Source organism: Gracilinanus agilis, chromosome 4, assembly GCF_016433145.1.
Source record: "Gracilinanus agilis isolate LMUSP501 chromosome 4, AgileGrace, whole genome shotgun sequence".
NCBI classification, from domain to species: Eukaryota; Metazoa; Chordata; class Mammalia; order Didelphimorphia; family Didelphidae; genus Gracilinanus; species Gracilinanus agilis.
The window spans coordinates 53,186,045-53,212,018 of NC_058133.1; the positions used below are offsets into that span (position 1 = coordinate 53,186,045).

Below are 25,974 nucleotides of genomic sequence, written 5' to 3' on the forward strand. Positions count from 1 at the left end.
TCACATATAAAACATACGAGACTATATATTTCTGATTAATAAAGCAAGAAAACAGTTTATCCACTTACACAGAGCAAATACCAAGTGAATGCCAAATGCTCCTGTTGGGCATCTGCCCAGTTGTGTTTATAATCAGAACCTCCCTTACCTTCATTTCAGCATGTGTTTGTAATGTGCTATTATTTTCCAGTCTATAGATTGTTTATATGTTACATTTTAAGCGAAATAATTTATAGTAACATAATTCTTCCTAGACTATAAACCTCTTAATAATAATGTTATAAGAAAATATTATAGAAATTCTTCTCTTTATTTAATCAATAAGGAAACTGAGAATTAGTGAGAATAAATTTGTGGCTTACCTGGGATCACATAGTCAATAAGAACTCTCTAGAACAAAATCGCATATCTCTTTACTCCAAATCATAGCTAACATGTATGTAATGTTTTAAAGTTTGTAAACTCCAGTGGCTCTTATTGACTTCCAGGATCAAATTTTAAAGTCTCTCTTTGGCAGTGATAGCCCTTCCTACCTTTCCAATGTTCTTGCAACTTCATCCCTTCCATGTACTCTTCAATACAGTAATACCAATATTGCCTCTCACAATTCCAGGCATTTTCTCTGGCCATCCCCCATACCTGGAATACTCTTCCTCCTTGTCACTACCAACTGGTTTCCATGGCTTTACGTTCCAATTAAAATCCCATCAATCCCATCTTCTGTTAGAAACTTTTCCCAATCCCTCTTGATTCAGTTCTAGTGCCTTCCCCTTCTTAATCATTTCTGATTTATCCCATATACCACTTATTTGTAAATATTTCCTTGTCTCTACCATTAGATTGTGGGCAGGGACTGTCTTTTGCCTCTTTGTGTATTCCCAGAGGTTAATGCAATGCCTGGCACATAGTAGGCACTTAATGAATGTCTGTTGACTAGCTGCATTATATATGTTTCATTTGATCCTCACAACAATACTGTGAGCCTTTATTAAGTAGCCTTTACTAAGGCCATTTTATAGAACAGGAAATGGAGGGTAAAAAAATGTTAAGTGACTTGCCCAGCATCATCACTAAGTAAGTGTTGGAGGAAGGATTTGAACTCAGGTCTTCCCGACATCAGGTCTAGTGCTCTACCTGTCACTCACTGCTTTTTGAAGACAAAAAAAGAAGGCATCTTTTCCTCATTATTGAGTTTTCCCCACAAGTCTTCTGTTAGGTCAAACACTATTACTCTATAAATTTGGTTCACAAAAGATTGTCTCTTGCTTGAGTATCTTCTCCTTTTCCTGATGCTTGCTTGACAACATTTTTATTATAAATTCCATTTAATTTCAGATCCTGTAGTCCTTACAGACAAGTTGCATGTGTGAGACTAGATGAGTAATTTTGCCAACATATATCAAGAACAGGAGATCTTCACCTGGGGTCCATGAAATTTTACATACATACATATATGCATATATTCACATATTTATGTTAATAATTACATTTCTGTATAACTGGTTTCCTTTGTATCCCTATGCATTTTATTTTATGTGACCCTGGGCAAGATATTTCATCTCTCAATACTCTTTTGAAAAGTCTTAAAACTACTGGTAGCAGAACAGGTACCCACTTGAATTGCTTGAGAGTTTCCTCCCACTGAAGTTCACTATAATTGAAGTTAGAGATCCAGCCCCTTTTTATCCATAATATTCACATTTAAAATTCAGATTGAAACTGCTATGAAAAGTCATACTAAATCAGTGTTTACTGAGACCTTCCTTGCAAAAAAAAAAAGACTCAATAAAAGAGCTCTTGTTTATTATCTTATTTAAAGTGATCCTTAATTTGCTTTAGGTTGCTTTTTGGGAGAGAGACAATCATATACTCAATTTTCCCTGTTTTTTACAAGTTTTCTTGCTGAGTGAGAAATTCCATGGATCTATGTTTTCTTCAGTTTGGGAAATTCTTCCCATCAACACAGAATTCAGCTAGACTAGGATTTAGTAGAGATGACCTAGGGAGTTGTCAGAGGTACAATGAGATTAAATGATTTGCCCACAGACATAAGACTAGTATCAGACAGAAGGTTTGAACTCAGGATTCCTGACACCTTCCCCAGAATTCTATTCACCATGCTGTGCTGTCTCTAATGAAAACTAAAGCTCAATTTGAATATTGATCTATACAATGACCATCCGGTTTTCATGCCAAATTGAGTGTTTATGGATGTTTTTTTAACTTTGACATTGTGGCCTTTCTATTTTGAGAGTAGGTTGTAAGACTGAGCCTGTGTGGTAGTGGTGGTCCTGAAGGTGAAGAATGACCCCACCCAATGAATTACTGGCAAGAAAGATCTTTAGAAGAGTTTCCGTTCTTGAACTTCTTGGAATCACTAGAGCATATTTGTTGTTTTATATAATAAATACATGCCAAGAAATACATGGGGTCACAAAGAGTTGAACACAACTGAAAATGACTTAACAACAATAATGAATACAAATCAAGACTCCAGTAAGAGATTTTCCCTTAATCTTGGAATCTTAATACAAATCAAAGGTATGGAATGAACTCTATTGAATAGTTAATTTTAGAAAAATAAACAGCAAAAATTAGAATCCTTACTGCTTAAATTTTTTGTTCTCTTTGATAAGACTTTTCACCTCTCTGACATGAAACCAGTCTTCTTAGTCAGACTCCTATTAAATTTCTTAAAATATGCGTTTGCAGGGGGGGAAAAGCTAACTTCTTTGATCAATTACATCAAATAAAATTCTTCAGCAAAAAAAAGAGAGGAAGTAAATTTTCAAACTCATGAAGTCTAGATTCTAGTAGGGCAATTGAGATCCTTCACTATTTTGAACCCAGCTGGGTATGGCAGAAATAAAGGAATAATTTTCCATCAGAGTTTTCCTGTCGTAACACATGCCCATCAGCATGAAAATAGAATGGAATAACCTTAAAATGTCACAAATTGTGGCTGCATTTACTTCATCTATACATCAGTGTTATAGCATGGCATATGGTAAATGATGTGGTTCATAAAATAAAATTAGGAGGACAAAGGAGAATGGGTTATAGGAAACGATAAGTGTAAATTGAGAAATGGGAGAGACTATGGAATGCTCTCTAATTTATCTCTGACATCCACTAGTTATCACCTTCTCAAATAGTGAAGATATCTTGGGATCAAAGATCTACAAATGGATTAAAAAGAATTTTGGCTTTAAGAAAACTGAGAATTTGGGGGATTTTTTTTACTTTTATGTAAATATTTATTGTCTGCTATATTCAAAACAAATATGCTCTTGGTATGTAAAGTTAAAAATCAACAACTCCATTCACCTTTAAAGAACTTTCCATTTCAAAAAAAATGGTTATAGCACCAAATATAAGGAGATAAAAGGAAAAAATAGAGCCAAGCAAAGTATAATAAAAATATCTGAGGTGAAAAATTAACTTTCAGTTTGGAGAGAGATGAGGGGGTTGGAGAAGGTCAAGGAGGGAGCACTCGAACTGAGCCTTGAAAGAAGATAAATGTTGTACTCAGACATGAAGGGAGAGCATCCCAGGCATGAATGGTCCCTTTTTTCATCTTTTACCTTTTTAAAGTTATTCTTCAAGGTATTGCAGAAGTAGGAATGAAGACACTTGCAGATCTCCTTCAAAAGTCCAAGAATCAGGTTATATTTCTCTATTTTAAAGAAAATGAGGAAGAAGCTGAGAAAACATTTGATTCCACTAGATAAGGTTTTCTTAAGAGCTGACTTTGTGCCAAGTACTGTGTTAATGAAGAGGTTCTGAAAGAGGTTACAGGGTGCTTTACCTCATAAAAAGCCATTCCAATATCTTCACTCTTAATTTTTCAAATTTGGAGAGAAAATATGAGATAGTCTTACCATTTATTTTTTTAAAGCATATCATTAATGTACTTGAATTTTTTAAGAAAAAAAAATTAGTTACTCTTTGATCTAGTGACACTGGTTTCCTGGCTATTCCATCAACAAGATATTCTTTTTGAGGTATTGTCCCCAGTGCCTGGAATACTCTCCCTCCTATTACTGACCCTCTTGACTTCCTTTAAGCCCCAACTAAAATTTCATTTTCTAGAGCAAGCCTTTCCAAACAGCTCTTAATTCTATTGCCTTCCCTCTAGTCATCATTTCCTATATATCTGTTATTTAACTCATTTTGTATATATTTGTTTGAATGTCATCTTCCCCATTATTTAAGCTCCTTGAAAAAAGGGGCCATCTTTTGTCTCTTTTTGTATTACAGTGCTTATCATAGTGCCCAGTCCACAGTAGGCACTTAATAAAATTTTATTGATTGATTAATAGTTGTTATTTTTATTAAACTGGCCACCTCTTATCCTAGATCCATGTCAGAATTACTATGGTTTTCAGATTTCTTTGTGATATGCTGTTCCCTTCCAGAGGACACATTTTAGGAAGAGCAGTAAGTCAAAGGGCACTGAGGAGAGGATATTTAAATTAGTAATGGACCTCAGGTTCACACCATATGAGGACTGCTAGAAAAAAAACTGAAAATGTTCAACCTATAGAAAGGAACTTCCTCGTGGGGACAATGATGGGCATATTCAAGGATTTGAAGGAATATCATGGAAAGTAGGGGGAAAGATGGGATAAATGTTGATTTCATGATGCCTATGTGCAGGGAGGGGTTGGATTTTGAAAATGTCATGGTCCTGTTAACCACTGGATTGACAGAAGTGGATAAGGAAACTGGATTATCTGAGATAAGAGGGGTAGGGGTAGAAGTCTAGAATAAAGAGAGGGAATAAGGCAAGCCATGAATACATAATAAAAAGCAGTCAATGCAGAATAGTGACCATATGGCACTGCCATATTTTTCTTACAAGTATGCCATAGTGGCCAACCCTAATCCAGAATTAAACAGTGTTAAGTTTTTAAACCTTAGAATGTGTATTATAAATAAAATAGATTTTTTAAAATCGGATACAGTGGACACCTTTAGCTGTAAAGATTGGCAGCTTATCTTATCCTACAATGCAAGCTTCCTTGAGGGCAGGAGCTATATGTTTTTTGTCACCTGATTCCTCAAGATCTAGCATAATGTCTGACACATAGTAGGACATTAGTACAGATTTACTAAATGAAATGTAAATGAATTGCAGTTTCCTATAGCCATATGCTATGGTAAAGTCAGAGTAGGATGGCTGAAATCATTCCATCTGGGATGGAAATTTTACTATTAAAGCAGACACTAAAAGCCCCATCCAAATTTCTTTTCTTAAAATGATCAATCTATGTTTGGATTCCAACACATTTATTGAGTTTAATGTGCCTTCCAAGCGTCTCTTGCATTTGGACGTCTCCCCTTGTCCTCATATTCTTTTTTGACCTGTTAGCCTATGTTTGTTCTCTTTTCCAACATTTTTCCCTTCTATTTTTGGTACCAGACTAGCGCTTTAAGTTAAAATTATTGACTATCATTTCAAATAGGACTCCAGCTGCTTTTAGCTAGTGATAAGTCAACAATTCAGAAAATGTTTGAATTTGAATTGCAAACATACCATTTGGATTTCAATTTGATTGTGGTAGTTACAATGCCATACCATAAGTTCTGAAAGTTCAAGTTATAAAAGAACAGGAAAAATCAGTTTTAATAGTGAAATATTTTAATGAACGAATATTGTAGATGTCAAGGTTGCTGTTCAATCATTTTTCAGTCATGTCTGACTCTTTGTGATCCCATTTGGAGTTTTCTTGGCAAGGATACTGAAGTAGTTTGTCATTTCCTTCTCTAGCTCACATAAAATATGAGGAACTGAGGCAAATAGGGTTAAATGACTTACCCAGGGTCACATAGCTAATAAGCATCTGAAGTCAGATTTGAACACAGGCCCTCCTGACTCCAGACCCGGCATTCTCTCTACTTTTTGCTACCTGCCCATCAAGGAAAACCAGGTCAACTAAATTGTCTGAAAATTTATAATCTAACTCAAATTTATTCAAATATTCCCTACATGTTTTATAGATGTTTATAGATGTATAGATAGTGTTTACTTCATTTAAAAAAATATTTGATAAAGGTTTCCAAGTATTCTTCTAGACAAAATGGATGAGAGTAAAATTAAATATATTTGGTGCTAGTTGAATGGGCAACTCCAGAAAGTATTCATTAGTAGTTTGATTTCTTCTTGAGAGTATGGTAGGGCTCTAGTGGAATATCCTCAAGAGCTTTGCTTAACCCTATATTCTTTAACATTTTGACCAGTAATTTGGATAAAGGCATAGATTGTGGTTTGTAAAGGATAAATAATGTACTTAATAATTGAGAGGTTCAAAAAAATCCTGAAAACTTAGAATGTTGAGCACTTTATGGGAATTAAAAAATGAAGCCTTACACTTGATTTTTTTAAAGATGATTTCCAAAGTATAAGATGGTGGGATTGGTTTGGCGTAGAGTAGTGGTGGGAGTGAACTAGACAACTATTCATCATGAAAAAGATCTGATCCTAAGCAACGCAAGTCCCTTACCCTCTCTCAGCCTCTGTTTTCTACTCTGTAAAATAAAATAATATGGTACCTCCTATTCACAAGATTGTTGGTGAGAGACGAATGAAACAATATATGTAAAACACTTTGCAAACCTTAACTGTTACCAGCTTTTATTAAGAAATATACAAAGATACAAAATAATTCAAGAATATCTAATGATTCATTGAAAGAGAAATTCAAATACAATATTGAATAGCGTTTAGACTTTTCGTTTCATATAGTTTTTCCATAATCAGTTTTCCATCTCCAGTGGTATATAATGCCATATTTGTTGTGCCAATAAGTGTTTAAATTTTAATTTTACTTCTTTTATGCTATGCTCTGCTTAAGTCAGAGTAGGATGGCTGAAAGATATTGGATGGCCAATATATTCTCTAATTTCATCACTATAACAGGCCCATGAATCTCTAAAAAATAAACTCATTTCCAGTGGGGAATGCTTCATTCTTTGTAATCATGTCCTGAGTGCTAAGCACAAATATGACCTATAACAGTCCCTTAATAAATGCTTTCCAGTTGATTGATTGAATCATTGGTTGATTTGTAAGATATATGACAAGTATTACTTTTGGACCTATTAGGAAACTGAGGCACATATGGATTTATTTAAGGTCTTGGCTAGTTAGAGAGCCGGGATTAAATTTGACTCAGCAACTTCTTATTAAACATCTATTATTATTGAACATAAATAAATAACAGGAAGGAAACAAGCCATCATTAAGGGCTTACTATGTACTAGGCACTGTGCTAAGTTTATACATGGGTTACAGACACAAGAAAGACAGTCCTTGAACTCAAAGACCTTATATTCTACTAGATCAATGGTTTCCAAACTTTCCAGAAAAAAATATTACTTAGGGCTCCTGGAAATTAATTTTTTTATTTTAATAGCAATTAATAAAAAAGATAATTGTACCTGTGGCCATCACCGCTTTCCTGGATAGCTGCAGCACCCACCAGGGGGCAATAGCACCCACTTTGGGAATCACTGTACTAGAGAAAGCCAATAAAGAAAGGAGAATTGAAAAGCAGGAAGAAAGGATTCTCAGGAGAGGGGGCATAGTTCTGGATCCCAGAAGCCAAAAACAAGGCTGAGAAGAGAATAAGGACTAGCTTTGGCCTCTCCCCAAAGTGGAAGTTCTGAGAGAAACTCACCCATAGGAGACAGACATGGGCCTTACAGAGGAATATTCCAAATTGAGAAGGCCTCATATTAATTGAATATTCCCCAAGCACTGAAGGAAGTTTCAGGATGAGACAAAATTTGGAGTCCATAAGCCCAGAAGGAGACCAAGTGAGGAATGAATGTAGTTAGTTACAAGGGGAAAAAATGGAGGCAAAAAGCCCCTGCTTTCAAAGGGATTGTGGTCTTGGTGGGCAGGTAGGATGGGGAGGTGAGAGTTACAGTATTTACACAGATAAGGAAATAGAAGACAATTTATAGAGAGAGAACTCTAAGAACTAGAGGATTAGCTCTCAGATCTCCCAGCCAAATGCAGTTTCCAGTAGACTAAGCTTCCCAACATGCATAACAATGAGTGCAATGAAAATGTCTCATTCAACAGCAAATGGCTTTCACTATTGTGCAGATGCTAGTTGGGATTTTTCAAAACCTCCACTACCGTTTAAATTCATTGCAATTACTTCATAGCCCAAATTTTGCCAAAGACATTTATTGTTAATTATCCTCATAATTATAGGGCTATTCATTTAGTCCTTGTGTTAGATACCTTTATAATGATGCATTGTTAATATGCAATCTTATTATTTAGGATACTCCATGAATTAATTTCCCTCTTTTTTTTTGGTTGGATTTAGTTTTTATTTATATTCTTTGTTATGTGGATTTATATGGATTACAATTTTCCACTTTGAAAATCAGCAAATTAAGCTAAGAATTTTGCAACCCACATCCCTATTAAGTGAAAGAACCATAAATTAATCCCTTTCCTTTGTTCCCTACTCCTCCTTTTTGCACCCATTCCAACTTCCCAATAGAGTTTTGCCCTCACTTTTTCCCTTTTAAATGTTTTCCCCTTTTTATTTATTTCATGTTTATTTTTCCCACATTATTTCCCACTTCCCCAAGGAGAAAATGTATGTAAAACTTTCTGCAGTACTAGTTACTTTTTGTAATTGCCGTTAAGTCCTGCCAGACTCTGTATGACCCAATAGACAGGTTTTCTGGTCTCCAGTGTATCCCCATTATACAAATGAAAAACTGAGACAAATAGGAGTTAAACAACTGGCTCAGTCACATAATAGTGTAGGAGAACTGATTGGAATTCAGATCTTACTGATTCCTGTCCCTGTGCTCTATCCATTGAACTGCCTAGCTACCCTATTCCTTTCTCATGTACTTTTATTCTATGCTATCTTCTTGGCTTTTCCCCATTTTCCTCACTTTCCTACTAGGCTATCTTTTTACCAGTAACCTTGCTTCTAGGACCAGATACTTTCTCTGCTCTCTTTGCCCTGATTCCAAATACTCTCTGATTCCATAATCAAATCAATATTGCCCGCTACAGAAAACAGTGTGTTAATCTTTCTATGACTCTACTTACCATCCCAGTAACTAAAACAAAACAGCTTCCCTAGCTATCATTCCCCTTTATTTATTGTCTCCCCTTATTACAATGGAAGCTACTTTAATGCAAAGACTATCTAGTTCCACTTATGTATTTTATATCTCCAGTGTTTATCACATTGCTCAGTGCATAGTAAATATTTAATAAGAGCTTTTTTCTTTCATTTGTTTTCTTCTTTTCTTTTCTCCTATGTTTCTATTTTCTTTTTACTCCCCTGTGCTTTTTTCTTTTTTTTAAATTTCTTCTTATCCATTTTCAATTCCTTTTGACTTCCTCCTTTTCATACTTATATAATATTTTGCTACCTATCAAGCTTCCTGCTGTTTTCAGCAGCCCCTAAAGCAAGGGTCGGCAACCTTTTTGGCCGTGAGATCCATAAACGCCACATTTTTTAAAATGTAATTTCGTGAGAGCGGTACAGTGCTCACAGTGCGCACTCCTGTAACAGCACCTTAAAAAAAATTGACTTTATGGATCCTGCAGAAAGAGCCATATCTGGCCCTCAAAAGTGCCATATATGGCTCGAGAGCCATACTTTGCCGACCTCTGCCCTAAAGGACTAAGAAAAGTGAATAATTTCCTTTCTTCAGTGTCTCAACTGGTCCTGATCTAGTTCACCAATTGGTACTCTAATTTCTCTTGTTACCCTTCCTTCTCCTTCTTATTAATTTCTCCCCTTCAGCTGCCCAAAAATAAGATGCCAAGCTTATGTGAAAACTTATTTTGCTCTTAGATAATTCATCTACTGAAAATCAATTTTCTGTGGTTTCCACCAAGATTCCACAAATCCAGAAAATAAAAAAAGAGAATCATATAAGCCACAGAAATAACCAAAAAAGTCCTTTAGGATTATTTAGTATATATTTAGTTAGGAAAATCATTCTTATTTTTACCTTTTGTGGAATAAAAATCACAAATAACACATTGCCTTAGCTTTCTGAAATTATCTGCAATCAGAACAATTTTTATTAAATTTACTTTTGAGAATCCAGATAAATTTTTTTAATCATCAGAGGACATGAGAAGGCATTGGGAGTTGGACAGACAGGATTCTGTTACTGATTCATAAATGTTTATTAAATTGAATTGAATTCATTTCATTAGTTCTAGCTATGATATTTGAAGTCTGGGAAAGTCACTCACTTTGTCTGGATCTCAGTTTCTTCATTAATAAAATGATTTGGGTCAGATTAAATGTTCTCTTGTATCCTTTCTACTTTTAAACCAGACTACTGGCTTTTAAAAGTCTGCATAAAATACTATCCACTATAAAAGCAACTTTGCGGATTACATTCATTCAGTGAACATAAATGTATTGTACTCCTGGAGGGAAGTCTTCTTTGACATTTTTTTCTTTCTATCTTCCATGCCTTGCACATAGTAGGTGCTTAATATGAAGAAATTAAATGAGAAATAGGAAGAAACTAAATTAAATCCTAATAGAATTTAAAGTGTCTCCAATAGAGAAAATGGTTTCAGGTGTTGAGATCTATACAAAATTTAGATAGGACATGACCATCCATTTCATAGATCTTGTAGTCTTTTGATGGTAAAAGACACTGACACAAAATTATAGGATTATATGATGTATTATGTTATATTTAACATATATGTAATATATGAACAATTAATTATAGACAAATTAAAATAAAGTTTTTTAAAGAAGTTTGAGGGAAAAGGTCCACTGATCTACTAGGGGATTCAAGAGAGCATTCAAGACTTGGCATTTCTACCCACCCTTTAAAGGATGGGTAGGAATTTAATATAGAAGAGGAAAAGGTAGAACAGTGCAAGATAGATAGTCGTTATAGATATCTGAATTATGTGTGGGGAGGCAAGGGAGAGAGAGAGAGAGAGAGAAAAGTAGGGAGAGAAAGAGAGAGAGAGTGAAAGAAAGGAAAGAAGAGAGAAGAACTATACAATCCTCTAAGAACTATATGAATGAGATAAATAGATATAGATATGCATATATGTGTATATATAATTTCATACGAGCCTTATAACAACTCATTGAGCAAGGTGTTATTATTATTCCCATTTTACAGCTATAGAAACTGAAAGTTAGAGGTTAGGTCACTTACCCAGGGTCAGACAATTAAAAAATGTCTAAAACAATATTTGAAATGAAGTTTTTCAGACTCCAAGTCCAGCATTCTATCTAATGGTCCTCAATAGAAGACTTTTGAGAGGAGGAGTGGTATAAACAGATTATAAGCTATAATTAGAGTTAATAACCTTTGACCTACATGTCCAGGAGGGTCCAGGATAGTAGTCCCTCAGCTTGTCACTTCCCTCCTTTCCCTTCTATCCTTCAATTGTTCATTAACTGATCCCTAGTGATGTCTGTAGTGCCCCAGCAGTCTCCCCTTCCAGCTAGATAGTGGACGATAATGTACTAAGTCATACAAATTTACAAAATCTGATTTACTAGAATACATAACTTTGGTACCAACAGAAAAAAGAAGAAAAAAAAAAGACAAGGAGCAAAGGCAACTCTAAAGAAAAAGACTGAGCTGGAGTTCAGGATTCTGGGATCAGGTAGAAAAAAAAGAAATTAAAAAACAAAACCAAACAAAGTCCCATGTGGTAAGGAATTCAGATGAAGTCTTTCCATAGAAAAGAGCTAGAGGTGTAAAGAAGTTCAGTGGGGGATTATTTTCTCCTGAGAAACAGCATGAGATAGTATAAGGGTAAAAAATTCTATGAACAAAAATGCTAAGAAATGCTTGAATAGATATATCAGAGCTGAATTATAAATGGGAATTCCACAGAAGGTGGAAGTTAAGGCAGATTGCATAGGGAGAGAACAAGGAAATAATGAAAGCATATAGTAAGATGAAAGAAGCTAAAGAAGGAAATGAGATGCAACTTGAAGGCATCAGGGGAAATCGAAAAATAGTTTTTAAATATATTTGGCATATTAAAGATAAAGAAAGGTGCTCTTATTTTATTAAATTATGTGAGCATGCTGATAATAAGAGGGAAAGGGAGGGATATGGTAATTTTAATGTCTTTCTTACCTCTACCTTTTACCCAAAAAAGGTATTTGGGGACAGGTAAGCAAAGCATATTTGAAAATAATAACAATTTTTAGAGTACATTCAGAATTGGAGAACACTTGGTAATATCATATCTGCTTCATATATCAACTCTATGGATACTATTGATATAGATATATTCATTTTATATAATAGACAACTGAGACACAGAGAGCCCAAGAGAATTGCTGGGAGTTCCAGTACCAGGAAGTGTCAGAAACAGGGTTTGAAGCCAGATTTCCTGACTCCAATTTCAAAGCTTTTTCTCTTCAGAGATATTACTTGGGAAATACCAAGCAATCCTTTAAAATGCTTATACCAGGGGCAGCTAGGTAGCTCAGTGGATTGAGAGCCAGGCCTAGAGATGGGAGGTTCTAGGTTCAAATCTGGCCTTGGACACTTCCCAGTTCTGTGACCCTGGGCAAGTCACTTGACCCCCATTGCCTACCCTTACCACTCTTCTGCCTTAGTCAATTGTCAGTACACAGTATTGGCTCCAAGATGAAAGGTAAGGGTTTTTAAAAAATAATTAAAAAAATAAAAAAAATAAAATGCTCATACCATCCATACATTTAATATGAGGAAAGTAATTATCCCAGAAATTATAGGTTAACTTTTATGCCAATAATTATATTGTTCCAAGTCCCAAAGCAGAATATATGGAGATTATATATATATATATATGTAAGTATATATACATATATCAATACACATAGGTGTACATATGTGTATGTATTCCTTTTGCTATAAGTACATTTTCTTTTCTTGAAATTGTGCCTGGAGTAGAACATCCAAAATATATAGCTATATGCCATAGTTTTTGCCACATAGTAAGAGTTCAATGTTTGCTTTCCTTTTCATTCTTTCCTCTCTTCTTCCTTTTCTTCCTTCCATCATTCTTTCATCCCTTTCTTCCTTTATTCTTTCCTTCATCTTCCATCCCTCTCTCCTTTCCTCTTCTCTCTTCCTTCTTTAACTCCTTCTTCCCAGTCTTTCCCTCCATTAATTCATTCTTCTCTATGTCCCTCCCTCTCCCTTCCTCTGTTTTTCTCCTTCCTTGCTCCCTTCTTCCCTTCCTTCCTTCCTTCCTCACTTCCTTCCTACATTCTTCTCTTTTTTCTTTCTTCCTTCCTTCCCAGAAATGGAGTGGGGTGGATGCATGGAAGCTTCTGTCAAATGACTGAAAATGCCCCACTGAGAAGGGACTGGTGGTAATTAAAAAACCAAAAACAATCAAACAAAACAAAATGAAAATAAACCAAAACAAAACAAACAAGGAAGTCAGTATGTCTTCTTCCTGAACAAGTCTATTGGTATAATCTATTCTTCTGATTCAGTGACAATTTGAATACTTAGAAATGAAATAATAGTAAATTAATCTCTTTTGAAATTAATGTATATGAGAGAGAGAGAGAGAGAGAGAGAGAGAGAGAGAGAGAGAGAGAGAGAGAGAGAGAGGCAGAGGGCTGAGGGGGGAAGGCAAAGGGAAAAGAAAAGAGAGAGGGAAAGGGAGAGGGAGATCCTCTGTACACATTTATGGCCATAGTATTGAGTAAAACTATTAATTAATTTATGAGCTAACCAAAGCCTGAATACAAGTATGCATTAAAGAGGAAGAAATGATGCCAACCAGTCAGCATTTATTACATGCCTGTATGTTGATCCTTGAGATACAATACAGTAATCTCCTTTCTAATATTTTATTTAAAATTTTTGCATCATATTCATTAGGGAGTGGGACCTTTTAGGTGAGCTAAATAACTTAGTGAGTTAAGAGCCAGACCTAGGGACAGGAGGTCCTGGGTTCAAATCTGGTCTCAGACACATTCTACATAACCCTAGGCAAGTTACGTAACCCCTTTTGCTTAGCACTTACCACTCTTCTGTCTTGTAACCAATATGCAATATTGATTCTAAGACGGAAAGTAAGAGTTTTAAATATATATATATATACATATATATATTAATTAGGGAGATTGTTTTCTATAGTTTTCTCTCTGTGTTTTAGTTCTTCCTGATTTAGATATCAATGCCATATTTCTTTCATAAAATGAATTTAGAAGAATCCCCTTTTCCCTAATTTTCCAAATAGTTTTATAGTGCTAGAGTTAATTATTACTTGAATGTTTGGTAGAATTCAGTGGTAAACCCATCTTTCCCTGAGGTCTTTTGGGGGAGGGGAATTCTTTGATGATTTGTTCACTTTTTTCTCTAATTGAGTTTTTATTCTATTACCCCTTTTGTTAATCTGGTCTGATCATATTTCTGTAAATATTAATCTACTTTACTTTGATCTTCAGATTTACTGGCATATAGTTGGGCAAAGTAACTCCTAATAATTGCTTTAAAGTCTTCTTCATTAATTGTGATTTCAGCTTTTTCTTTATTGATAATGGTAATTTTATTCTCTTCTTTCTTTTTTTAATCAAGTTAACCAATGGTTTATATATTTTATTGTTTTTTTAATAAAACCATTGCTTCAACCCTATTATTAGTTTAATGATCTTACTTTCATTTTTCTTAATCTGTTCTTTGACTTTTCAGGATTTCTAATTTGGCATTCAGTCAGGATTTTTAATTTATTCTTTATCTTTTTTAAAGTTCACAACCAATTCATTTATCTGCTCTTTCTCTATTTTATTGATGTAAGAATTTAGAGATATAAATTATCCTCTAAGTGCAGCTTTGACTGCACCCCATAAATTTTAGTATGTTATCTTTTCATTGTCATTCTCTTTAATGAAATTGTGGATAGTTCCTATGATTTGCAGTTTGACTCATTAATGCTTTAGGATAAGATTAATTAATTTCCAATTAATTATTTGTTTTTCTTTTGGCTGTCCTCTGTTGAATGTAATTTTTATTGCATTATGGTTAGTATTTCTTCTTTTCTATATTTGGTTGTAAGGTTTTTATTTCCTAATATAAGATCAGTTTTTGTGAAAGTGCCATTGACTTCTGAGAAAAAAGTACGTTCATTTATATCCCCATTCGGTTTTCTCCAGATATCTATCTTATCAGACTTTTCTAAAATTCTACTTATCTCCTTAACTTCTTTCTTTTTTTAAAACCTTACCTTCTGTCTTGGAGTCAATACTATGTATTGGCTCCAAGGAAGAAGAGTGGTAAGGATAGGCAATGGGGGTCAAGTGACTTGCCCAGGGTCACACAGCTGGGAAGTGTCTGAGGCCAGATTTGAACCTAGAACCTCCCATCTCTAGGTCTGGCTCTCAATCCACTGAGCCACCCAGCTGCCCCCCCTTAACTTCTTTCTTATTTATTTTGGGTTGGATTTTTCTACTTCTGAGAGGAAAAAGTTGAGATCTCTCACCAGTAAAGTTTTACTATTTCCTTGTAACTCATGAAACTTCTCCTTTAGGAATATAGACAACTTGGTGTTTATGTGCTTAGTGTTGATATTGCTTCATTGTATAAGGTGCCTTTTATCAATATGTAATTTTCTTCCTTATCTCTTTTGATTAGATCAATTTTTATATTTGCTTTTGCTGAAATCATGATTGCTATTTCCACTTCGTTTTTACTTTAGCTAGAGCATAATAGGTTCTGCTCCAGGCCCTTGTTTTTACTCTGTGTATCACCCTACTTTAAATGTATTTCTTATAGACAACATATTGGAGAATTGAGGATTCCATTCCATTCTGCTCTCCTTTTCCATTTTATGATGAATCCATCCATTCATATTCACATTTATGATTATTAATAGTGTATTTTCAGCTATTTACTTTTCTCTTGTTTATTCTTTTATCTCTCTCCTTTTGGCCTTTCTCTGTTCATAAATGTTTTTCTTCCAACCACCACTTTCCCCAAATAGTCCTCTATTTTGTCCATCCTCCCTTTCTCTCATTCCCCTTTCACTCCTGCTTACCTAGAGGGTAAGGTAGCTTTCTACTGCTGAATGAGTTTGGTTGTTATTTCCACTTGAAGTTAATTCCAATGAGAGTAAAGTTCAAGCACTGCCTGCCACACACTCTCATCTTCTCCTCCACAGTATTAACTCTTAGGAGATTTTTCATGTGAAATAATTTACTCCCTTCTCTCTCTCCATTTTTATTTCTCCTCATGTTTTCCTTTTTCCTATACCTTGATATTTTTTTATTATCAACCCATCTTTTTCTGCTTATTCCCTTTCTCCTTTCTATGTTTATTCCTTCTTACTATCCTAATAGTGATAAAATTCTTAAGTATCTTAGGTATTTTATGTATCTTGAATACTTTAAGTAGCTTAAATATTGCAAGTATCATGCATGTTTTAAGTCTCTTAATTATCACCTTCCTGAGTATGAATGAACTCAATTCAACCTTACTGATATCCTTAAGTTGTCACTTTTCTATTACCTTTTTATGCTTCTTGAGTGGCAAATTTCCTTATTGAATTTTATTTTCAGCTCTGCATTTTGGTCAGATATGTCTGGAAGTGCTCTATTTCATTAAGCATTGCTTTTTTTTGCTGAGTATGTGATCCTTGGTTGTAAGCATAAATCCTTTACCTTTCAGAATATCATATTCCATGCCTTCAGATCCTTAACTATAGCAGCTGCCAGGTCTTTTATAGTCCTGACTTTGGTTCCTTCTAATTTGAATTATTTCCTTCTGGCTACTTGCAGTAGTTTTTCCTTCACCTGAAAGTTTTTGAACTTTGCTATAATCGTCTTGGGATGTTTTGTTTTACAATCTCTTTCAAGGGGTGACTGGTGGATTCTTACAATTTCTATTTTCCCCTCTCCTTAAGGATAACAAAGCAGCTTTCCCTGATGATTTCTTATAATATGGTGTACTAGCTTTTTTTTTTAAATCATAGCTTTGAGATAGTCCAGTGATACTTAGATCATCTCTCATGGATGTGTTTTCTAGTTCAATTGTTTTTCCAGTAAGGCATTTCAGATTTTCTTCTATCCTTTTCATTTTGTCTAATTGTTTCCTGATGATTATTAGAGTCATTACCTATTGTTTACTCTATTCTAATCTTTAGGGAGTTGTTTTCTTTAAGCTTTTGTGTTTTCTTTTCCATTTGGCCCATTCTATTCTTTAGGGTGTTGTTTTCTTCAGTGAACTCTTTCCAAGTTGCATATTCCTATGATTTATTTTATTTGATTGTAACATTTCTTTTAAAGTTCTTTCCTGAGTTCTTTTGGACCCTAACATACTTTCTCACTTTCCTTTGAGTTTTCACTTATTTCCTTTTTACCATTATTGTCCTCTTCTAAGTTTATATTTTGATCTTCCCTGTCACAAAACAAACTTTCTGAAGTTAGGGTTTTTTTCCCTCTCTCTTTTGCTCATTTTCCTAGTTATTATTTTTTTTCTCCTCATTACCTCCTTGTCTATCTGTGAGGATCTTCTCTGCTCCTGGAGTAGAAGGAGCACTGTTTCCAGCTTGCAGCATAACATTCTCTGGTCCTCGGGGTGGTCAGACTGTCTTTGGGTCCCTTGGTGAGCACTTCAATGGGGTAATCCAGCTGGCTTCTTTTGGAGAAGTTTGTAGCTCTTTTCCCCAGCTAGATTCTGCCCCTGCTGCTATCAGTTCCCATGTTGTTTCCCATGCTGGGCTATTCCCAAACTCATCAGTGTATTGGCTCAGGTCACATAATCTGCCCCCCACTCTGCTATTTTATTACTTCAGACCATGTGGAAGTATTTAGGGATGGCACTGGGCTGTTTCCCCACTCTTCTGTTTCATTACCTAATGTCCTTTCGCAATCCATAGGTCTGCTCCCCAATTTACTGGTTCATTTCCTTAAGCCACATACCAGTACTTTGTGCTGGTTTATGTCCTGACATTTCCCCCTAGTGCCACAATTAAGGAGCTACTCTGCCTTTTCAGCCCAGTGAGATATATCCCTCATGTTTTCCTTTGGATTAGGGCACTTTATTTTCTTTGTGTGTGTGTGTGTGTGTGTGTGTGTGTGTGTGTGTGTGTGTGTGTGTGTGTGTAAAGGGTTCAGGCAAGCTGAGCATCTCTTACTCCAATATCTTAGTTCCCAGTATACAACCACTATCTTTGATTATTGCAACATCCTCTTCACTAGTTTCTCTGGCATGTCTGTACCTATTCCAGTCTATCATATACATTGTTGTCAAATATATTTTCCTTACATTCACATCTGACCAACTTAATCTCATACTCAATATACTCCATTGGTTTTCCCATTGTTTCTAGGATCATATATCACTCAATATGTTTAATTCCCAAATTGACTTTCTCCCTTTTTTCTACCGATAGTATTTTATCTCTTATCTCCATACTTGGCACTGGCACAATTTAAGCTCAATCTTTCCATTTGCAAAAATATCATCATATTTCCAACCAGGGCACATGTAAAGTCTGATTAATGAGATCATTTCTTAGAGTCCACCAGGAGAGATTCACTACCCTTTTGAGTTAACTCAGCACTCACTAATTAGTCATGGGTACACTCACTAATTAGTTGTGGGTCCTGAGTGTAGAACATTTCATTGGCAATCACACGGACATCATATTACCTGGCACTTTCTACAGAACTTTATTAGCAAAGTGTTGAATCCCTTCTTTGTAATGCATGAAAAAGAGACTATTTGAAGGTAACTAAAGATAAATAGAAGAAATAGAAAAATGAAAAATTGGCAGCAGTGGCCTAGAGAATTACATAGCAGAGGAATTAATGTATTTCTTGAGTATCATGGCCAGTTAAAGAGTTCTGCCCAGATCGAATAGTTCATAAGTGGAAGAGCGAGATTCAAACCCAGATCCTTCGAGAACCACTGCACCATACTATCTCTAAAATACTTACCATTTAGATAGTTCTTTAAAGTTTGTTAAGCCCTCTAGATATGTTATCTTTTTTGATCCTCAAAATAACCCTGAGAAGTAATTTTTATTTACTAGCTTCATTCTGCAGTTGAGGAAACTGTGTATGAAAGAGGTTAGGGTGTGTCCAGAGTCATACATCTGTGAGAGTCTGAGACAGAATTATGAGCTTAGATCTCTCAGATTAATTTCATGACTCTATCCACTCCACCAACTAGCTATCTCTATGGAGTGCTGTGCTTGGAGAATAACTAGTTCACTTTGACTAAGATAAAATGAAATAAGAATAGAAGTGTGGAAAGGCAGATGTGGATCAGATTGTGGAGGACTTTAGAGCGGAGTTGAGTAGTTTTTATTTTATCTTAGAGAAAATGGGGTAGAGGAGTGACAGAATCAGTCTTCTGAATACCTCAATTTGTAATTTGAAATGAATTCCTTTTTTCTTCAGTGAGACACAGTTCCATGTTTATGTTTGGTTTGTTAATGGACATTTGCCAACTGAGTGCAAGGGATGATTAGGAACAAAGTCATTTATATTGATACTCTACAAGAAATCAGAACTGCTCCCCAAAGGTCCAGGCATTTTTTTAATCCAGTACTTTCCACATTCCATTCAGTTGCTAATCAGGAATTGTGCTAAAAAATAGCTAGCTTTGTTCCTAAAATAGGTTGGACTTGAAGTTAACTTAAGGAGCTACTGCTGGAAAGCAAGATAACAGATAAAGTAGAAAGGCCTCAGGTGCAACTGGGAATAATATTTCCTAGGCCTAAAGAGATGGACCCAAATACTACTAGCAAAATATTGAATTTCTGTTTACTCTCCAAGAAGGGAAAATACAAAAATTAAGGAACATATTGATCCCTTTCCTTCATGATACTTATGATCCATTAAGGGAATATATAAAAATTAAAACAAACATTTATTATGCAATACAAATAATTGTGATCAAAATATTGATAATAATAGTAATGGAAGTGAACTTGGAGTTGAGCTTACATCCTGATACTTCGGTTCATTGGTTTATTTATAAAAAGCAGGTTTTTTCTACCTACTCAAGAATTTAAAAAATAATAGCAATAAAGCAATCAATCTCAGTACTATTTCTGCTGGAATTCTACTGAACTAAGATGAGAAGAATGAGAAAATCATAATAATAGTAGGGTATTTTTGGCTATGAGTTATAAAACAATACAAAAACAATAGTCATTGAGGTCTTTCTTGGTGTAGATTTTTTTAGTTGACTTTATGTATTTGTTACAAAAAGGGTTCTATTGGGGTTGAGGTGAGATTACCATGATTAAGAACAAGAATGGTATTTCCTTATACCCATAAAGAAGGAGAAAATTGATCCATGTGCAAATCTGTTGGGGCTGGTAGGTGGTATGATAGATTAATATACGTGAAGTCAGTTGATGTTAGAAAAATGAAAAAAAAAATTTAAATGGAAGCACATCAAAAACAAATCAAATATGTATGTGGAAGCATTTTTAATTGTAAGATAGTATATAAGTAAGTACTTATTTATTATAATAAGGGTTATTTTTTCCAATTAATTTTCTACAAATCTACTTCAAGTTTTAGGATTTTCACTTGATTGAAAATCCAGTCTCTTTCTCCTCCATGCCCAGTGCATCTCTTTAAACACTAAATTTACAGAAAATGGATCATAGGTTTTATTTTATTTTATTTTGGTACTATTATTTTAAGTAATTCTAGTAATCTAAAGTTATATATTTGCTTTTGTCAAATATCAGTGGTTACAGCTGGATTATTTGATGAAGATGCCTCTGTCAGGAACATAATCTCCCAATTATAACATCATTCCTTTGGGAAAACTATGATTCTCCTCTACAGCAGTTCACCTGATAACAGGTGTTTGAGAATCTCATTGTGGTGAAAAGCAGGGGCTGCTCCTATTATTCCCAAATTACCTCCTTGCTACTTTCAAGAACTCTACATTTCTGTGCTTGAGGGGTAGCACAAATGTTCTTTCATTTTTCCTATGTTGGATAAAAGAATTTTTTTCAGAAAGAATGATATTTCTATCTCCATTTCAACTGTCTAATAGCTAATATTGTCAACATTTGCCTACTCTTTCTAACTGGTCCTTAATCATTTGTATGTGGCTACAAGGTGGCTCAGTGAATAGAGTGCTAGGACTGGAATCAGGAAGAGTTGAGTTCAAATTTGGCCTCAAACACTAGCTGTGTGACCCTGAGCAAGTCATTTAACTTCTATTTGCCTTAATCTACTAAAGAAAGAAATGGTTACCACGCCATTAATCTTGCCAAGAAAACCATATGGACAGTATGATCCATGGGGTCCCAAAGAGTCAGACATGACTCAGTGTCTAAACAACAATGAACAATACTGATTTTCATTAATTTCCCCTATTTTCTAAATAAAAGCCTAGACATGTTTGGGAAAAGATTGCAAAGGGATTTTAAAGCAGAGAACTGACTATGTGGAAGGCAAGCAATTCTATCTTGCTTACAAAATAGCTTGAAAGCTTGGCAAAAATCTATGTGAATAAGTCATGATTGGTGAGTTTGTCCTAAAACACCTATGTCCAGAGGTGGTTATTTGCAGATGATTGCCTCCAATATGTCTGAAGATGATCATTGGAAAAACCCATGCATATTAGATACTCTAAGCACAAAAAAATTTGCTAGAGGAGCTTTTTAGACCTTGGCATGTTTTATTACCACAAATTTGTGTGTGTGTGTGTGTGTGTGTGTGTGAGTGTGTGATACCTGTGATATATGTATCAGCAACATCATGGCATTCAGGAAATTGAAATCATACTTTTATCCATAAGATTATGGGAATACTGTTCATGCAAATAAGATTATATTATAATTAATGGTCATTTACTACACAGCAATTTTGTCAGCACATGTATACATGTCTTATGACAGAATTTTACTATAGAGTGGAATAGGAAGTTAAGTGTAGAAAAAAAATTATATCATATGAATGTAACTGACCCCGAAATTCTTGAATATTACTTGAGATTATTTAATCTGTAATATTAAATATATATATATATGTATTTGTTATTCAGTCATTCAGTTGTGTCCAGCTTTTCATGATCTCATGGACCATAGCACACTACTAGGTCCTTCTATCTTTCACTATCTTTTGAAGTCTATCCAAGTTCATGTTCATTGTTTCCATGGCACTATCTATCCATTTAATCTTCTGCTTCCATCTTTTCTTTTTGCCTTCCATTTTCCCTAATAATATCATCGGGTCTTTTCCAATGAATCCTATCTTCTCTTGATGTGACCAAAGTATTTCAGCTTCAGCTTTATTGAACTTCCAGGGAATAATCTGAATTAATTTCTTTAAGAATTGACTGATATAATCTACTTACTCTCCAAGAGACTTGTAAAGGTCTCTCCAGTACTACAATACAAAAGTGTTGATTTTGTAGCGTTCAGATATCTTTACAATCCAACTCTTATGGTCATACATTAATACCGGAAAACCCATAGTTTTGACTATATTGGTCTTTGTTAGCAAAATGGTATCTCTGATTTTTGGTACACTGTCCAGCTTTGCCATAATTTGCCTTCCAAAGAGCAAGCATGTTTTAATTACAAGGCTACAGTGGCCATCTGCAGTGATCTTTGAGCCCAAATTATAAAGTCTAGCATTGCTTCCTCTTCTTCTCCCTCTATTTGGCAGTAAATGATGGGATCAGTTGCCAAGATAATAGTGCCAAGGAATTCACAGTCTAGTAGAAAAAATCATTTTATATATGTACACATATACATGTATATATACATACACATACACCTTATGGTATTATGGTATGCATGTGTGTATATGTATATGATATATAAAGGTATTAGATATACCTTAATAAATATAGACATATAATATCTAAATACCCAAGGGAGAGAGAATTATATCATAATACATATATAGAATATTTTAATACATAATGGCACTATATATACCATAATATCATTATATACATATATAGATATATATCTTTAAATCAGTATTATGGCATGTATATATATGATGGCATTATTGAGTATACATATATTATGGTATTAACCACTATATATAAAAAATAAATATATGTATATATTTTATGATATTACTCACTAAACTGTGAGCTCATTGAGGGCAGGGATTGTCATTTGCTACTTTTTGTATCTCCAGCATTTAGTATAGTGTCTGGCACATAAAAGGAGTTTAGTAAATGTTTGACTATGAGTAGCTCAACTTTTTTCCATACAAAGCTGGATTAGAATAATTTTAATAAATGTTCATTCATCTCTATAATCTATGATATTAAAATTATCTTATTAAATTTTCAGTTGTAAATTTTTTTTCTTTCTTATTACAAATTTGACAAATTGGAAAGCATGAACATTAAAATAGATAAAACCATGGAAATGCATTGTATATACACCTGTGAACTGTATTAAATTGGGGGGGGGGTCTGGGTATATGCAATTTAATCATAGATGAACCATGAGCTGCATCATTTAAGGGACTCCAGAACTGAAGAGATCTGGACTCCATGTGAATATTTTAAAGTATTAAATTTAACACAAAAGTAACAAATCTTCCTACCATGACTATTTCTGCTCCTAAACTTACTTCTGCTGCCTTTGGTGTATTTTTAGTGTTTTATGACCCTAAGCCTTCACAACTCTTGCTCTCCAAAAAGAGGTCCTGCCCTTTAATAAATATGTATAGTATAACAAAACAAAACAAATTTATATTTTGGCCATGAAGGGGATGGCAGAGTGACAGAGACACAGGTAAGAAAGACAGACACAGACACAAAGAAAACAGAAAGAAGGATAGGGGAGAGAGAGAGATACAAATTTCAATGCCCATTTAAAACCATTTTCTCATTTTATCCTTACAATTAGCCTTTGAGATATAAGGTAGGCATTATCTACTAGACTGTAAGCTCTAGAAAGACATTTATTTTTTTCCTTTGTAACTCATAGCATCTAGAATCATTTTTTGCACATAGACTTATCCAATATACGTTGGCTGACTGATATCTAGGATATATGGGGAATTACCACATATAGATAAGAGCAAGGCCCATTTATCCTAGAGATAAGTAGTAAATGGCCATATCTTATTGTTTCAACCTTCATAAAATCTCCCAATTTTCCCCATCTCCACTCACACAGCTACCACTCAGGTTTAGGCCATTATCACCTCTCACTTGACTACTTACAATAGCCTCCTAATTCATCTCCTTGCCTAAATTCTCTTCTAAAACTAATCATCCACATAGCCACCAAAGTGATTTTTTTCTAAAGCATACTTCTTTTTGAAGTTTGACCACTTCACTCATACACTCAATAAACTTCAGTAGCTGCCTATTACCTTAAGAATCAAAGCTTATAAGCTTCTCTCTCCCTCCCTCCTTACCTCTCTCTCTCTCTCTCTCTCTCTCTCTCTCTCTCTCTCTCTCTCTCTCTCCCATTCTCTCTCTCTCTCTGTCTCTGTCTCTGTCTCTATCTCCCTCCCTCCCCTACTCTCCTCCTCCTCTTCCTCCTCTTCTTCCTCCCCTCTACACACCTCTTTCACCTTTCACTCCTTTCCCCCATTTAAAGCCCTTTACAAGATAGCCTCAAAATACTTTCCCAACTCTCCTATACATAGTTCTTATACATGGTTCTCCTTCACATCCACTGTAGACAGGCAGACCTTACTAAACCTCCTCTATGGTTTTGACCTCATAATCTTTCGTGCCTGGAATATACTCCCTCCACAATGCCATTTCTCAGAATCTCTCATTTACTTCAAAGCTCACCACCTTCTGCATGAATCTTTTCATTTTGCACCCTTTTCCATCACTCTGTGTCCCCTTTAAAAAAAAATCTCCTTATAGCTATGCTTCCTCTATCTGTATGTATATAAGTTGTCTCTCTCAGCTAGACTGCTAGTTGCTCAGGATATGCTATGCTTTTGTTTTAGTAGTCTCCGAATCTTACACAATCCCTGGCACCAAATAGGCAATAAATGCTTTGCTGATTGTTTTATCAAAAGAATACAAACAGTTTTCAAAAGAACCACAACCTATCAACTACCATATGAAAGACTGCTCTAAATCGCTAATAATAAGAGAAATGCAATTTAAAACAACACTGAGGTTTCATCAGATTTACAAAGTGCCAAAAGATGAAAATAGTCCATGTTGAATAACTGTGGGAAGATAAGAACACTAAGATAGTGTGAGAGAAGATGTGGATCCAACCACTCAGTGGAAAACACTTTGGAATTGGGCAAGAAAAATCAATAATCTATTCATACAATTTGACCCATAATATCATTATATATACATACCATGATACCATTATACTTATAAAATGGTATCATGGTATGTATATAATCATGGTACATATATAAATATATGCACATATATTTATATAATGGTATTGTATCATATTATATACAGTACCATTACACATGAAAGTGTTCTATATTTATTATGATATAATTCTCTATATGGTGTATATCTATTGTATATCTTTTTATATTGAAATTAAAGCAGAACACTATTATAGTTCCCATTGCCTATGACACTTTTTTTTAAGTCTAGGTCTCCCCTTTTGTTGTCCAGACTGGAAATTTTCTGGCTCAGATGTCCTATAATGGGCATGGGAGCTTTGTCCTGCCCCATCTCCAAACTGCTTCATCCTTTTTCCCATTGTGAGGGGATCATTATTTTACACCAAATAATGAATAGTCCAGGGTAGCTAAGAAGTACAGATTTCAAGCGATCCACCATGTTCTTCCTCTCTGGAGCAGAGATCACAGACATAGACCACCATTCCAGACCATACCCTCTCATTTTTTCAAGTGAAGAAACTGAGGAACCAAAAGATAATGTGAGTTGCCCAGGGTTACACAACTAATGTCTGAGAATGGATTTTACTTCATGGACTATCAATTGTGCCACCTGGTGGCCTCCCTACCTACATCTGGTAAGTGTCAGAGCTGGGATTCTTCATCCACTGTCCTTTCT

The 25,974-nt window shown here is 34.8% G+C and overlaps 1 protein-coding gene across 1 annotated transcript in view; it reads left to right on the plus strand.

Moving 5' to 3' along the window:
• ADGRL4 (adhesion G protein-coupled receptor L4) overlaps positions 1 to 25,974 on the plus strand; it is a 143,146-nt gene that overhangs the window by 15,594 nt on the left and 101,578 nt on the right. The gene's annotated exons all lie outside the window — the stretch shown is intronic.